The following is a 16,632-nucleotide window of genomic DNA, read 5'->3' as shown; positions in this document are numbered from 1 at the left end:
CGCTGCTCTGTATTTTTATGTCAGTTGGGTATTTGGACATCGATATATCTTTTACTTTGCTGTGTATGTTCCTTTTAAATCAATAGCTAACTACCTCGACTAATATTAGCTTGTCCATTTTTTCCTGTAATAATCTTAGTGATTGTGTAACATGAATCATAATATTTTCATGAACAAAAAAGAATTAATATATTATGCACACACACACAGAGCCCTAGGAAAGTGCCCTTTGGCTGGATGCTCATCCAGCTGCTGTGTTTGGGACCCCCTGTGCTTCAAGTCTCATGAGTCTGAACGGACTCCAGGCACTATCCCAGGCTCAGGTTTCTAGGAACACCCAGAGTGAAGATCCTCTCTCTAACACCCTCTCTTGACAGCCGGGAGCCCAAAATTCCACTATCTAGCACTTGGGATTAACCACTCAGGTTCCCTCGTAGCATAAGCACAGCCTCTCCCAGAGATCCAGTCACATGGTCGTTCTGTCTCTAAAGCCCACCTTCTTCAGGGCAACATGACAGTGAAAGCCAGACACACAGACAGACTTTGCACAGGATTCCAAACAAAACTACTCTTGACTTAGATAGCACAAGAGATACAAAATAATAAACACACCTGTATGTATTTTCCTGCCTCAGTTTCCTCACCCATTTGAAGACTTCTCTGAGCTTAGAGCAGAGCACATTGATGGGTCCAGGATCCACCTCCTGCACATGCTTCTCTTCAGAAACATGAAGTGTCTCTCTGACTTACTTCTGCAGCCAGTACCCTTCTGCTCTCTTCTAAAAAATAGCTGCTGCAGCGCTCTCTTTTATAACCTCCCATCTCCTTTGTCAGGTGACCCTCTGTTAGGGTCATCAGGTGATCCAAGTCATTCACCAGGTGATCATTGATTTGTTACCAACCCACCTGGGCAGACTGGTTCTTCTGGGCATCAACTAACTCTTTGTCCAAGGGGGCTTCCATCTGAATAGAGGACCATCAAGGTTTAACAACCATCCCTTGTTAACTTTATGCCATCACTCCTTGGATTTCAGTCCAGATTAGAAGTAAAAGGACAACAGAGAAGGCAGCAAGCCCACATTCAAAATGGAGTCTACAGTCTGCCACAGATACCCTTGGAGATCCCCCAATATCAAACAGATTTCATAAGCTATGCATAAACAGATCCCCAAATTGTCACACACATGAATTGTTTGTATTTTTATGAAGAATTAGTAGTCTTCTTAGTGCCCTGTCAAGAAGCACAAAAGATAAAGGCAACATGGGCTGAAAAATAGAAGCGGAGAACCACCATGGGTTTGACTCTGCTGTTTCAAGCTTAATAGAGTGAAAGTCACCTCTGCTACTTGCTTCAGATTTGGAATTTCTAGGAATGCATAAAGACCAAGGAGAGTGACCACACAGACATTAAGAAGGTCTGGTCTCCTTTTACAAGTTTTATTAAAGTTACAGTTAAGGTTATGATTACCCAAGCATACAGAAATCCTATAAAGGCCCATGCATAAGTTACAAATGTAGCCATACTCACATCTTTAATGATATTCTTAAGGTCTGATGGATGCCTTGACAATTAATCAGAAGTAGAGGGATGGTTCCTGCTGGAGTTTTCCTGTAGGGAACTCATTTTATCTAATCTAGGAGTCCTCTTTTATATTGTGCTTCTGACTACACCTATACATTGTGCATATACATGAAGGTGTCCACCCTCTTTTTCCTTATTTGTATTGTGTCCCCCAAGAATATTGGGGTACCCTGTTTTTCATAGGTTGGTTATAATTCCTTTTGTTCTCATTAGCATTTACGTATGACATACGTATACCCTGTGGTTAGGGCACATGTTAGAACAATGTAACTATTGGGTATCCTGTAGTCAAAATTACTCTTATGGTTAATTTTTTGCAATACCGCCCACTGGCACATCTTTTCCTGTAATTTTGTGGCATTGGGTAATTCTTTGTCACTTACCTATGGCCTAGAAAGGCTAAAATAAAATATTTCAGGCCTCTGCCGGTAGCCCTTGCATTTCAGTTCTACTTACTTAGATACCTAATACATACTTTTCACTTCTCAGTATTATCTTATACTTCTCTAATCCTACTTCTCTAATCCTATTGGTTAGGATATTATTCTTAAGCCTCCCCAGGAAAGGGGGTGTATAGACTTGGGGGAATAGGACTCCAAGTGGTCCTTTCCCTGATTGTTTGTTAAATCATTTGGAGGTTGCAGTGTACACTCCAAGGGCAAAGAGTTTGTGCCTTGGGGAAGTTTTACCCTAAACTGGTAGAAATAAGCTTAGGGGGGTCTTTCATGTGGGTCCCCACATCTGTACCCTAGAGTTCAGAGTGGGGGGGGAAACCCTGACAAGAGGCATTGAGTGATTGGATTAGCAACACAAAGTAGTTGTGTCTCCCCTCATTACTAGAGGTTGAGTGTCTGCAGCAGTGAAGCTTATCCCTAGATGGGCCAGCTAACTCAAGTTTAAAGCACCACTTAACTAGAGCTAGAGATTTGTGCTGTGTGAACGTGAATTTGGTTGAGGGCAACACTCAAGTTATCCGTCAAGCCACCACTGCATTGAAGACAAGCACTGTGGCTTTAACAAAGGTTTCCCATCAATTGCCTTAGATCTAGGAAAATACTGTATCTGAGTCATTTAAAACTTGACTGGGCAAAGAATGCAAGAGCACACAGTAAAGAATATTTCTGCCAGTGAAATGTAGATGATTTAATAGTTTTTTTCCACCTTTCATGTCCTCTGCCAAATCAAATCTCCTCTATGATTCTTTGCAGAGCAATTTGCAAATATGTGCATTTTCAGTGTCTCTAAAAGTTATAAATCAAGTGGAAAGATCTTTGAGTATTATGAATCCCACTGTATTTGAATTATTTTCACAACATAGCACTTCCTTCTTTCTTGAGAGTCAGCATCATATTTCTGAGCAGATGATAGTTGTAGATTTTAACCTCTCTGAGATTGTAGAAACTGCAGACCTCTCTCAAGAGAGTAGGGTTTTTTTGGGCAGGGGGAGGATGGAAACAAGAAAGACGGCAAGGATTTTAGCTAATTTACAGGTGATACTAAATTAATCCTAACTACTGTTACCCATTAATTACAGTGATAGTGACACTGGCAGACCAGGTGCCAGCTCATGCCAAGGTACCCGTGTCTCAGTTGAACACAAACAAATACGTAGCTGGAATCAGTCTGGTTCACCTGTGTGTTAGTGTTGCTAAAATAGGTATTAGAATTATAAGAATGTGTTTCATGTTTAGACTTTATGGAATGCTTGTGAGTGGCTGCATGCATTAAATCATTTTACAACATCTGTACACCAGACTGTAAGGCAATATTTGAGCACATACACTGGGAGCTCCTGTAACTATGAATCACCAGACAGGACAGAGACATTAACTAGGGGGAAGGTGTTACTTCCTATCCACCGGGAAAGGTTCTTTGATACCAGACAGGGTATTGTGGGACATTAAAATGGATAAAAGTCTTTGTTGTTCTGCTACCCCTCTCCCCACATGAAGATGAGTCATGCAAGTGGATTCCTCACATCAGCTGAATTTGGAGTGTCCGTTCACGCATCATCCCACCAAGACCAGGCTCCCATGGCAGAGAAGAGATTTAACTTTCAAGGAGGTACTCTGCAATCCTCTCCCAAAGGTTTCTAGGAATAGCAGCCTTATTTCTTCTTCTGCAGTAGGACACTTTCCCATGTAGGGACAGGTTTTTATAATTGTACTATAAAAATTGTTGTAAACTTTGAATTAATTCTGCCAGCCACCCTTTTTGAATAACAGACAGGAATGACCATCTGAGACTGGGATCTTTTTTCCTATATGTATTATAAACTTCCCTCTAGTCATTTCTTTGGTTTAAGGTTTAGTGAGTAAAAAACAGGATCTTGTATTGTGTCTATGTTAATTAGATTAAAGGAATGTTAAAGGCCTGAGCCACAATGTAAGCTGTTTTGACCACAAGATTTAGTGAAGTTTAATTTACAATGTATTCTGCTGAATATAAAATACTGCTGTCTTCTCTGTGAGAGATTGTTTGTGTGAATGAGGAATGCATGCAGGGAAAAAAAAGGTGTGAAAGCCATCACAAATGTCCAAATGGTCAAGAAAAAGTGAGAGACTTGGAAACACCAGGAGACAATCAGAATACATCCATTGTATCCAATGCTTAACATGTTAGCAGCATTGACTGCCTCAGAGGTGAGGCAACTACCCCCAAAGGCAAGACAACAAATAGAAGATAACGATGGGAAGCCCGACAATAGCCATCAAATGATACAGCAGAAAACCCCAAGATTATTACCACTTAAGGACTAATGATTATAGGATGACATTGCAAAATGCATGGACTCAAATGGGAATTTACAAGTATAAAGTGGGGGTGTTTTGCCATGAAACTCTGGGTTCAGTCCTGCCAAAACTTCAGAGCATCGGATCGCAACCGACAGAGCCCAGCTCTTCACTCGTGTTTAGTCTAATTGGCCATTAGATTGACTCAAGCTACAACAGACTGGTAACTATAAAAACATCAACTGGCAGGACTGTGTGCATGATGTGTATGTGTGTGTGACTGAAAAGCATATGCTAACTGTTGTATTTTCAAAAATATGGCTTATTTGCCTTCTTTCTTATAAAAGATCTCATGTGCTTTGTACAGCATAACACTCACACCAGCCCGCAATGACTTTGGCAGGCACCCTTGCAGTAAACAGAATAGCAGCATAGGGACCCAGGCAGTTTTGGGATGCCAGCAGCAGCTGGGGTCTCTGTGCCTTTGTTACCCTCAGGAGTGACATAGCTAAAATCACCATGGCCTGTGGAAAATTGCACCAGAGTTCAGTACCATTGCCCTACACCCATTCCCATGGACACAGGGCCCAATATTTTATTGTTTCATACAACCCGAACAATTCCTTCCACATTTCTCCGACCCTGCCCCTGGTGGCCGTAAACACCATTACTGAGACTGGAGGGTGGTGCCATGAGTTCCACAGCTGAAGTGTCAATCAGCATAGCTTGTTTAAAATGTTAGGAGAACAAGAGAAGGGAGTTCTGAAACATAACTTTTGCTTTCTATTCTGACTATAAATACATGCGTAGCCAGGACAATGAATGACCCAGCACACATGTATGATAACAGCCTCCACTGCAGATTTTCCAACTCCAACATGATTTCCTATTGGCTGGGATCAATCCACTTTTGCAGGCTTCCCCATACTCACTTCTCAACTGTCAATGCAGAACTCATTCTGGTGTCCCTGTGCTGGAGGACTGGGTTGAGTTTGGCACACAGATCCAGCAAGGGATAGTTTGGGTCCCACGAGCACTCCACACCGGGGGACAGTCAGAAGAACCACAGCTTCATATACACTGACCTGTGAGAGCCATGGTTGCTGTATGTATAGCCAAAATATACTCCAATAGACATGAATGTTTTTCCCCTTCTTAAGTTCTGTTCCATTAATTTATTTCAGAAGTTTTTATGGTATTTGCTTTTTAATTGCACATTGGTTTTGGTATGCAATAAAAATCTATTTTTGGTAAATAATTCATATTTCTTACTTCACAACATATGCTGCAGAATGCCTAGCACTACTGAAAGAACCCACTACTTGTTATTTTACAGGGCGACAGAACTCACAGGATCAGTGCCAAACACAGCATAATAATTATAAATATACAGCAAGCACCACAAAATTAATAGGTGCATTAACAAATGGTGTTACATTCATAAAAGTACACCACCACCCCCCAAAACACCAGTGCCAGGTAGAGCACAATCTACCCCACCTCAGAACTGTGGCTGTTAAAGTCCTCTTTCAAGACCTCCCTCAGCCACACAGCTTCATGTTGGGCTCTTCTAATAGCCCTCATTTCTGGCTGTTCAAACTCAGTAGACAGCCACTCCAACTCCGCCCTGGTGGCAACTTTCCCCCTTTGCCTCACAGATATTATGCAGGACACAGCGGACAGCTATAATCATTGGGATATTTTTCTCACTGAGTTCCAATCTTGTGAGGGAACAATGCCAACGTCCCTTCAAACTACCGAAAGCACATTCAATTGTCATTCTGCACCTGCTGAGCCCATAAATGAATCTTTCCTTGGTGCTGTTGAGGTGACTGGTGTACAGCTTCATGAGTCAGGAGAGCAAGGGACAGGCTGCGTCCCTCAGGGTCACTATTGGCATTTCAACATCACCAATGGTAATCCTCTGATAAGAAAAGAAAGAATGTCCTTGCTTGTAGCTTTCTGAACAGTCCTGTGTTCTTAAAGGTGTGGGTGCCATGCATCTTTCCTGACAAGCCTACACTAATTTTGGTGAAGTGTCCCTGGTGATCCACCAATGCTTGCATAACCTTGCAAAAGAGTAGCTTTTTCCATTGAGGTACTATATGTCAAGGTGGGATGATGCCAAAATAAGGATATGTGTGCCCTCTATTGCTCCACTGCAGTTTGGGAATCCCATGGCTGTAAATCCATCCACTATGTCCTGCACATTATGTTACTGATAGTAACAGTCCTGCATGGCAAGAGATGATTAATGGCCCTGCACCCTTGCATGACACTGGATTTTCCAGCTCCAAACTGATTTCCCACTAACTGGTAAAATTTGGTGTTGCAAACCTCCATAGAGGTACCACCACTCACTTCTCAGGTGTCAATGTAGCTCCCATTCTGGTGTCCCTGTGCTGGAGGGTGGAGGTAAGTTTGGCACACAGATCCAGGAATGTGACCTTTTGCATCTGAAAGTTCTAAAGCCTCTGCTTATCATCCCAACCTGCATTATGATGTGATCCCACCCGTCATGGCTCCTTTCCCAGGCCCAGAAGCAGTGCTCCACTGTTTATAGCTGCTCTGTGAATGCCACCAACAACTTTGAACTGATTTTTGCTATGTCCCACAGCAATCCATCCTCCACAAAATCACCACGTCCCTCATTGTTGCGGTTCTTCCTGTGGTTCTGCACATACCAGAGGATCATTCCTTCTGTGTTTGCAACATTTGTGACAATAGTGCAAAGCTGGACAGGCTCCATGCTTCTGTCAAAGATGGAGCCCAGCGAGAAGTGCTGCACAGGTTCATAGGATTTTTTTTGAAGCACAAAAATTATGGGATATGGATGACATTATCCATTATCCATGGGGGGAGGGATAGCTCAGTGGTTTGAGCATTGGCCTGCTAAACCCAGGGTTGTGAGTTCGATCCTTGAGGGTGCCGTTTAGGGATCTGGGGCAAAAATTGGGGATTGGTCCTGTGTTGAGCAGGGGGTTGGACTAGATGACCTCCTGAGGTCCTTTCCAACTCTGATAGTCTATGATTCTATGATTATGGGATGGAGAAAGATGCATGACAGGAACTTGACCCCTTGCTGCCAGCACCCCTGCACAACTTGTTTCTGCCCTATCATGCATGGCCAATATTTCCCAAAAGACAGTGCACCTTATAATGGCCAGTTGTATGCACTGTGCATTGACACAAGCACTTCTAGTGTGTAAGACTCAGGGAATCAAGGATGCATGCACACAAGAGTTATACTAACTGCAGCAGCTTTATGCCAGCGCAACTTGTGTTCACCAAAGTTTGTAGTGTAGATTTGACTTTGCGCACTTTTGAAAATTTTTCCCACCAAATAAATGAAAAGTTAATAATATTATTGGTAGCTGTCCACAATTTCAGATTCCTAAATTTGAAGTTTAAAAGAAAACTGGGACTATTCACAACTAAACTCACTCCTGTTGTTCAACCAGCTATAAAAGTCCAGGGTCAGAATTTGGGTCAAGAAGGTGCAGGCCAGTTCTTATTATTTATTCCAGACCAGTTAGCCTTGTCAGAAGAATTCCTCCTACAAGAATTATTCAAGCAAAACTCCCATTAATTTGTAGAATCTATATGAAAATGCAATGGGCCCAATTGTCCACTCCCTATGTAAATATGTATCTAACATATTTTTTCTTTGCACACTTCCTTGCATTTTAGTACTTCTGTTATAAAATATATTTTATTTTCCCCAGCTCTCAGGTATTTTGTGTATTGTGTTTTGTCTTCTTATATAGATGCATCTAGATTTATATCACTGCAAGAAGCTTTTTAGCTGTCACAAGGCCCAGCAGACAAATAGCTCATTATTTCCAAGAAGTTTAAGGCTGGGTTATGTTCCAAGGGCAAAACCGTAGCAGTATGATAAATGGTATACCTGATTCTTTTTTTTGTTGTTGTTAATGCATTTTAAACTGTAGGTAGGAGAAGCCTCGGCTGAAACACATTGGTAACAAATGTATTTGCACAGTAAGTGCCATTTTTATTGATGGGATTTTTATTTTAGCTTAAAAACTATATCTGGTTTATACTCTGGTTTGGTTGGTTGGTTGGTTGGTTGGTTGGTTGGTTGGTTCAAAGAGACTGTGACAGGGTGTGTAATGGTTTTTACTCAGTGCTAGGACACCCCTCATGGCTGAATCTGGGGATTAGCTCTTCCGGGTCTGATGCTCCCTTCCATCACGCATTCATACCACAGCCGCTCTTGATCTCCAGGGGTTGGAGTGCTTGCTCTTCATGGCTTGCCCTCTGGCTGGCCACTATGCAGTTTTCCTCTTCCAGGGTAGCATAGTTCCTCCAGACAATCTGCCCATGTATTGTCTCAGGCATTCTTCAGTGCCACTTTCCCAGTGCCTGACAAGGGAACCTGGGGCCACCCACAACTCTGGGTTCCAGCCCAGGCAACCTGCGGCCCATCAGGGTAATCTGATTGTGGGCCGCGAGACATTTTGCAGACGTTGACTGTCCACAGGCATGGCCTCCCATAGCTCCCAGTGGCTGCGGTTTGCCATTCCCATTGCCCATCACTGCCCTACAATCAGCAACCAACATCTGCAACATCTCAACCCTTGCTGCCATTTCCCTGGGCTTCTCCCTGCGCTGCCCTCCATGGGCTTTCTTCTCTTTCAGCCCTCTGGGTAAACCCTTCCTTCAGGGTCAGGATCCCAGGGCTTCTGCTCCCTTCTGTGTTTCCTCCCCCTCATCTCCCTAGGTCCAGAGATCAACTGTAGAATTCCTCACTGCAGCCCCTTCTGCTCTCACTCCCTGGCTCTATACTAGTCCCACCTACTCCTGCCCAGATGGGCTCCATCTTCAATCCGTGCTTGTCAGTCAAGCCCAAGTCTCCCCCAGGTTCAGCCCAGTAGGTTAATTAACACCTTTTGAGCCAAGGTGACCACCCATCACAGGGTGGCTTGCCTCTTCAAGGGCCAATGAAGGACCTGCGGACAGCCAACCTTAGTTAATAAGTAGGCACACCTGAGTAGAGAATCAAGTTATTCCCTATAAGTGCAGCAGGAAACAACAGCGAGGGGGAAGTTCAAGCAATGAGAGACAGTGAGAAAGGCCCCTGAAGGGAAGACATTGAGACCAAGGGAGTTGCCTGGGTAGTCTGCTAAAGGAAGATCCTGAGACATTTTGGAGTCTGGCCCTTGGAGGGCAGACTTTTGTATTTCTTTTTGGATTTTAAATTAATAAACTAGACCATAAGGAGGACTGGTGTTACTGGACTTGTAAAAGCCTCTTTTTGAGTTTATTGAGGAACCAAGAGGTGAAACTGAGGAGGGGGTCACTTGCAGGGCTGCCCTGAGGGGATGTCCTGGGTGAGGCCACTCCTAGATAGAGACAAACAGGTCTGTGGAACTTCTTTGTTTCCCTCTTTACACGGTTAGTATTTTTTCATGCTGACAAATTACAGTAAACGATGCTTTAGACAGTTAAAGACATAAAAACTGCCAGTGCTGCTTGATGTAGTAATGGCTTTCCTTCTCCCTAGGCAAAGGTGGCCATTGCCTGGATTTCCCTCACTGCTAGCTAATTTAACTTTCTAACTGAAGTGTGAAAGCTCCACCTTACCCAGGATATAACAACCCTTTGCTCTGTCTCAGGGTTACAGTACTCTCTCAAGGCTTTATCAGCCTTTACCCCAATCTGGGGTATAATAGCAATACCCCAGTTGGTTCCTCAAGTCAAAGGGGAGCTCCCATCCTCCCAGTTCTAAGAGTCCAGCCTTGGGCCCAAGAAAACAAAGCAGACATCAAGTCTGACACAAATTCTTCCTGTTCCTCTTTATCCCTCCATGGCTACCGTCATGCTTACAGGGTGAGCTGTGTGTTAGCCCATTTTTAGTCCCTCTCTAGTGCACCCTTCTGGTGACAGGTTTCGCTATTTTCTCGCCTATCTGGCTGGAACTATATGGTCCTACCACTCAGACTGGATCCCTGGGTTGCAGTACCTTTGCTTCCCCACCATGATAACATGACAAGCCCAACTGTATTTGGCACCTTTCTTCCAAGAACCTGTGACCATCAGTAAATTAAAGTGACTCCAAAACAGCTGCTTCACAACAAATGGGTTGTTTATTCACTCAAAGGAGCATAGCAAGCTGAGAACCTTTAAAAGGTTAAAATAACAAGTGTCTATCTAGTTTCAGAGTACCAGCCGTGTTAGTCTGTATTCGCAAAAAAGAAAAGGAGTACTTGTGGCACATTAGAGACTAAGTATCTAGTCTCACCTAAACTTCCTTTCCACTCAGCCCAGGACCCTTACTTATGAGCTGGATAAACAGACAGCTGCCCACTCCCCCTACTTCCTTTTTAGGCAATTGTTTTTCATGGTTTATTGTCCCTTTGATCCTAAGCTCTAACCTTGGAAAAAACAACCTGTGAACCTGGCTAGAGAGAGCCAGGTAGGTGTTTCCCAATAAATGGCTCTCCCATTGTTCTCTTAAACCCTTTGTATTTTCCCTGGTGCTACCTTATCTCTGTAATTGTTTCATTTCCTGTTGGGGGAAACAAACAACCTCTTTTGATTTAACTCTGTGCAGTCATGCATAATATCCATCAAGGACATAAACTAAAATGCATATCATATTTAGACAAAATAATACTCATTCTCCACAGCTACTTACTTTGCTTATATTACAAAATAATACTTACATTCTCCACAGTCTCTTCATTTCCCCCTAAGGGTCTTTAGCCTAAAACAATATCTCTTCCACAGCCATCTCACTATCTTGTCTCTACACAGTTTATTCAAAAGCCTTTCACAGGCCTTTGGACTGAAGAGACCTGGAGCACTTGCCCCTTTATGAGAGAAAGAGAAATATTATTTTTATTATATATTAGAGCTGGTTGGAAAATTCCCCAACCTCCTGGAAAATTGTAATTTTTCATATTTTTAAATGAAAACCAAAAACAATGCTTTGTGCTAGATCTTCAGAGGTACTACATATTCATCACTCCCACTGATGTTAATTAGAGCTGTTGGTGCCCTCTGCAAATCAAGCCCACAGTGTCTCAAGTTAGACACCCAAAACAGGCGCAGAAAAAAATCTATGAACACTTCAGACTGTTTGGTTTCATATTTCTGTGCTTCGGTTTCCCCATAAGTACAATGGGGATAAACCACCTTTTGTAAAGCACTTTGACAAGTACAGATGAAAAACAAGTGCTAAGTACTATTATTAATTTATTATTACCGTTCAATACTGCAGTAGACTTTAACAAGCTAAAATACTAGAACCACCTTCCACAGGGAGGTTCCAAAAGATTCTGCTGCAGCTTGTGTGATGAGCCATTCCTGTGGAATGCTTTATTTTTAAGCATATATATGGGACTGTCTGGGATTGTGTTGACCTCCTGTACTTGCATGTTTTCTTTGGCCTCACTGGTACATTGACCTCTCCAGACAATATTCAGTCACTATGGGTAGAATCCACGAAAGTACTTAGGTGCCTAAATCCCAGACTTAAGCATCTAAGTCCCTGTTTTGGCTCCACTGTGATCCACAAATCTCCTGCTGACTAACAGTATCCCCGATAATGTCACGGCTAACCTGGTGGCTGAACTTTGTGACTTTGTCCTCACCCATAACTATTTCACATTTGGGGACAATGTATACCTTCAAATCAGCGGCACTGTGATGGGTACCCGCATGGCCCCACAGTATGCCAACATTTTTATGGCTGACTTAGAACAATGCTTCCTCAGCTCTCGTCCCCTAACGCCTCTACTCTACTTGCGCTACATGGATGACATCTTCATCATCTGGACCCATGGAAAAGAAGCCCTTGAGGAATTCCACCATGATTTCAACAATTTCCATCCCACCATCAACCTCAGCCTGGACCATTCCACACAAGAGATCCACTTCCTGGACACTACGGTGCTAATAAGCGATGGTCACATAAACACCACCCTATATCAGAAACCTACTGACCGCTATTCCTACCTACATGCCTAACTGCCTTTGCTCCAACCCCTCAGATAGAGACAAACACCTACAAGATCTCTATCATGCATTCCTACAACTACAATACCCACCTGCTGAAGTGAAGAAACAGATTGACAGAGCCAGAAGAGTACCCAGAAGTCACCTACTACAGGACAGGCCCAACAAAGAAAAGAACAGAACGCCACTAGCCATCACCTTCAGCCCCCAACTAAAACCTCTCCAACACATCATCAAGGATCTACAACCTATCCTGAAAGACGACCCATCACTCTCACAGATCTTGGGAGACAGGCCAGTCCTTGCTTACAGACAGCCCCCCAATCTGAAACAAATACTCACCAGCAACCACACACCACACAACAGAACCACTAACCCAGGAACCTATCCTTGCAACAAAGCCCGTTGCCAACTCTGTCCACATATCTATTCAGGGGACACCATCATAGGGCCTAATCACATCAGCCACACTATCAGAGGCTCATTCACCTGCGCATCTACCAATGTGATATATGCCATCATGTGCCAGCAATGCCCCTCTGCCATGTACATTGGCCAAACTGGACAGTCTCTACGTAAAAGAATGAATGGACACAAATCAGACGTCAAGAATTATAACATTCAAAAACCAGTTGGAGAACACTTCAATCTCTCTGGTCACTCGATTACAGACCTAAGAGTGGCTATCCTTCAACAAAAAAGCTTCAAAAACAGACTCCAACGAGAGACTGCTGAATTGGAATTAATTTGCAGACTGGATACAATTAACTTAGGCTTGAATAGAGACTGGGAATGGATGAGTCATTACACAAAGTAAAACTATTTCCCCATGGTATTTCTCCCCCCCACCCCACCCCCCACTGTTCCTCAGATATTCTTGTTAACTGCTGGAAATAGCCTACCTTGCTTGTCACCATGAAAGGTTTTCCTCCTTTCCCCCCTCCCCCCCCCCCGCTGCTGGTGATGGCTTATCTTAAGTGATCACTCTCCTTACAGTGTGCATGATAAACCCATTGTTTCATGTTCTCTGTGTGTGTATATCAATCTCCCCTCTGTTTTTTCCACCAAATGCATCCGATGAAGTGAGCTGTAGCTCACAAAAGCTTATGCTCTAATAAATTTGTTAGTCTCTAAGGTGCCACAAGTACTCCTTTTCTTTTTGCTAAGGCACCTAAACTCACTTGGTGCCTAAGTTTTCAGGGTAAAGCTCCCTTGGCACTTATGTTTCAGCTCCTTCTAAGCATCCAGACACTGATCTCCTGTTTAAGTCCCAGAGCAATTCACATGTGGGAAAGATAGCATTCACATGTGGGGCCTGATCTGATAGGTGGCCTCTGAGCATGCCTACCAGAACAGGTCACATTCAGAATCTGGCTGGAGGAGATGGTGCTGCTGCCCACCTTATAACTTTTTTACCAGTGGTTAGAGCAATCATCTGGTCAACCCAGCTTCAGTTTCCCCTATCCTTCCCCACCACACCAGAAGGGGCAAAAGGAGACCCCTCTTCAAATCCTAGCTTGTAGGAGAGTGCTCTAACCAGTGAGCTATGTGGGATCCCCTCAGTCTCTCCTGTCAAAGGAGACCCACTGTGGATAAATTATGAAAGAGTGGTTGAAGCAGGGAGACTGGCCTCAGGGTCTGGGGACTGGCCTCCCAACTCCCAGGTGTGTGTCGAACCATGGGACTAAAGAGGCATTTTCTTGCTTGCGTTACCTGTTGCACTGTGGATGAATACTAAAATGGTACTGGCTGGGCGGGGAGTAGGGAATTGAACCTGGGTCTCTCACATCCCAGGTCAGTGCTCTATTCACTAGGCTAAAAAACGTTATAAGGTGGGCTCTTCCTCCATGCAGAGCAAGACAGGTGGCAAACCCTCCTCACATGAAACACATTGCCACCTGACTGCAGGCAGCTGCATCCCATTCCTAAATCATGAAATGGAGATAGGCACCTAAGTCCAGGCCTCAAGGAGGCACCTATCTCTGATAGAGGGGCAGGGCTTAGGACACGCCCCTCTTGTCAGTCTCGCTTATGGGTTAGCTTAGGCGGCTCCCCACCTAGAATGCTAGCTTCTGTGGATCACATTCTTGAGCACTTATCTCTTAGCATTCATTGTGTAAGGAGCCCAGGTGCCTAACTTGGCTTTGTGGATCACAGTATTTTTTCCTTTGATTTTCTAGGCACTTAAAAAGTTAGATGCCATGATGCTCAGCATTGCAATGCCTAAGTCCCTTTGTAGATCCAACCCTAAGCTGATGATAAACAGGTCTTAAGTGTCCTTGTCCCTGAATCTAAAATAAATCCTCCATGCATGACCATATTCCCTGTGTCTGGCCTATAGGCAAAGAGTGCCAGTGGGCATCAGGCTTCATTTGATCAAAATATGTCCTATTATGGCAGGACAGACCTGACCCAAAGACCCCAAATCTTGACAAGAATGTGTGGAAGAGTCAACGTCCCAATTATTCCAATGTAGCCAAGAATAAAATTAAATATATTTTGAATATAGAGGTGAAATATAAGTATTAATTAATGTTGTAACACAGGCCTTAGACCTGTAACAGACATGTCAAGTCTCACTCATTGGACATGAGATTCACCTATTAGCATGCTATCTCACGCTCACACACATTCCTAACCTTATCTCATTTTGATTAAATATATAAAGATTTAAACTATTTTTCCTCAGGCGTTTCAAGAGACAACACTTGTAACAACATCTATGTCCTCAGGATTAGAGCTTGGAAAGCCACTGCAGTGACCATGAAGACTACAGGCCTGCATTCTATATGCATGTGAGAGGAGAGAGGAAGCTACGCAAGAGGTTTTTTTTGTGTGTCAGTACTTGACAGTCAAAAAAAATATGAGTTCGCCCCAAAAATGAGCAGGACTTGATCAAAAGTTTGCGGGTTCTTCAAAATACAGTTCAAAATTTGAACCACACTGGGAAAATGTATGGCCTTGTCCCAGTAACAGGCAAGACTTCTTTTTTAAAATGTATGCTGTGTCGGCGGGAGATGTCCTGTGGCCATCAAGGAGAAAAAGATGTAACTCATCATTTGGAAAGTGAAATACACTGTACAAATAGCAGAGTAGTGTCTTCACAGCACAAATTCCTTTTGTACCTGTGGCGAACCCCTCATTGCTAAAGTAAGTCACATATGTTTAATAATTATGATTACTGTTATTATTAATTAATTATCATTAATTTTGATTATTGTTATTATGTATTCATTTGTTTATTATTAGTCCTCTTCAGGGCACTTGGGTTCCCAAGCAATAATTTGTTTGCTGACATTTTTTTCTTTGGTAGTGAAGTAATTTATTCCTTGTACTTTGTCAGAAACTCTGTTTGCAATGTACTGTCAGAGTCTTCAGTCTTGTTTGAAAGAATAAGACACATTTAGACTAACCCTTGGACTAGATGGGACACTGTCCTCTATTACCCAAGAGAAGCTGGAAAATCCTGAACCATATTTCAAGTTTGAAGAATTTAGAAAGAATTTATAAAAACAGCAAAGGGGGCCAGATGGTAATATAACAAAGCACATGAATAAAATATGAAACTAGATATTAAATATTTAAAGAAATGTGGAATCTCAATCCTTTATCTATAGTTTGTTAGCTTCAAATTAATTAAATTAAATTAAATTACTTTATTTATTTTTACATTCATTTTGAGTACTGTTTGGTTGTGTTTTATTTTAATGATTTAATTTTAATTAATTTAGTTTGCATTTATTTATTTAGGAATCTAGTTACTTTATTTTAGTTTGCTGCAATTGTAATATGATCAATAATATACAAACCAAATAATATTTGTACTGTAAAGTGTTTTTCAAATGGATGATCACTATGACAAGGTGATATGCAAAATAAACATATTGTTGTCTTGATAAAACAGTTTTCTTTTTTGTTAGGTTTTTATAAAATATTTATCTTGTTCTGTCCACTGGCTATGTGCCTAAATCAGGTTATTAACTCTGGTCCTCAGAGATCTCTAACCATCCAGATTTTTGTTCCAACCAGCAAATAGTTGTTTTTATTAAAATCCACTGGTTTGCACTGCATATACAATTTTCACATGCCCTAGACTTTAGTATGAATTAGGACCTTTAGGTGTTTCATAGGCAATATTAAACAGTGTACATTTTAAAATAAACTATTTTATTTTATTACTGTATATTGGATTAAAAACCCTTGGCATCTCTGCTGTAAAATATTCATAGCCATACAAGACCTTAATCCTGAAACAGGTTGGCATGATTAGTTGACCAAAAGATAACCTATATTAGTAATGTGTAAGATTGCAGTGAAAGATGTGTCAAGTGCTGATGT

This window comes from Dermochelys coriacea, chromosome 1 (assembly GCF_009764565.3).
Source record: "Dermochelys coriacea isolate rDerCor1 chromosome 1, rDerCor1.pri.v4, whole genome shotgun sequence".
NCBI lineage: Eukaryota > Metazoa > Chordata > Testudines > Dermochelyidae > Dermochelys > Dermochelys coriacea.
The sequence above is the reverse complement of the archived record's forward strand: the minus strand, read 5'-3'. Positions refer to the sequence as shown.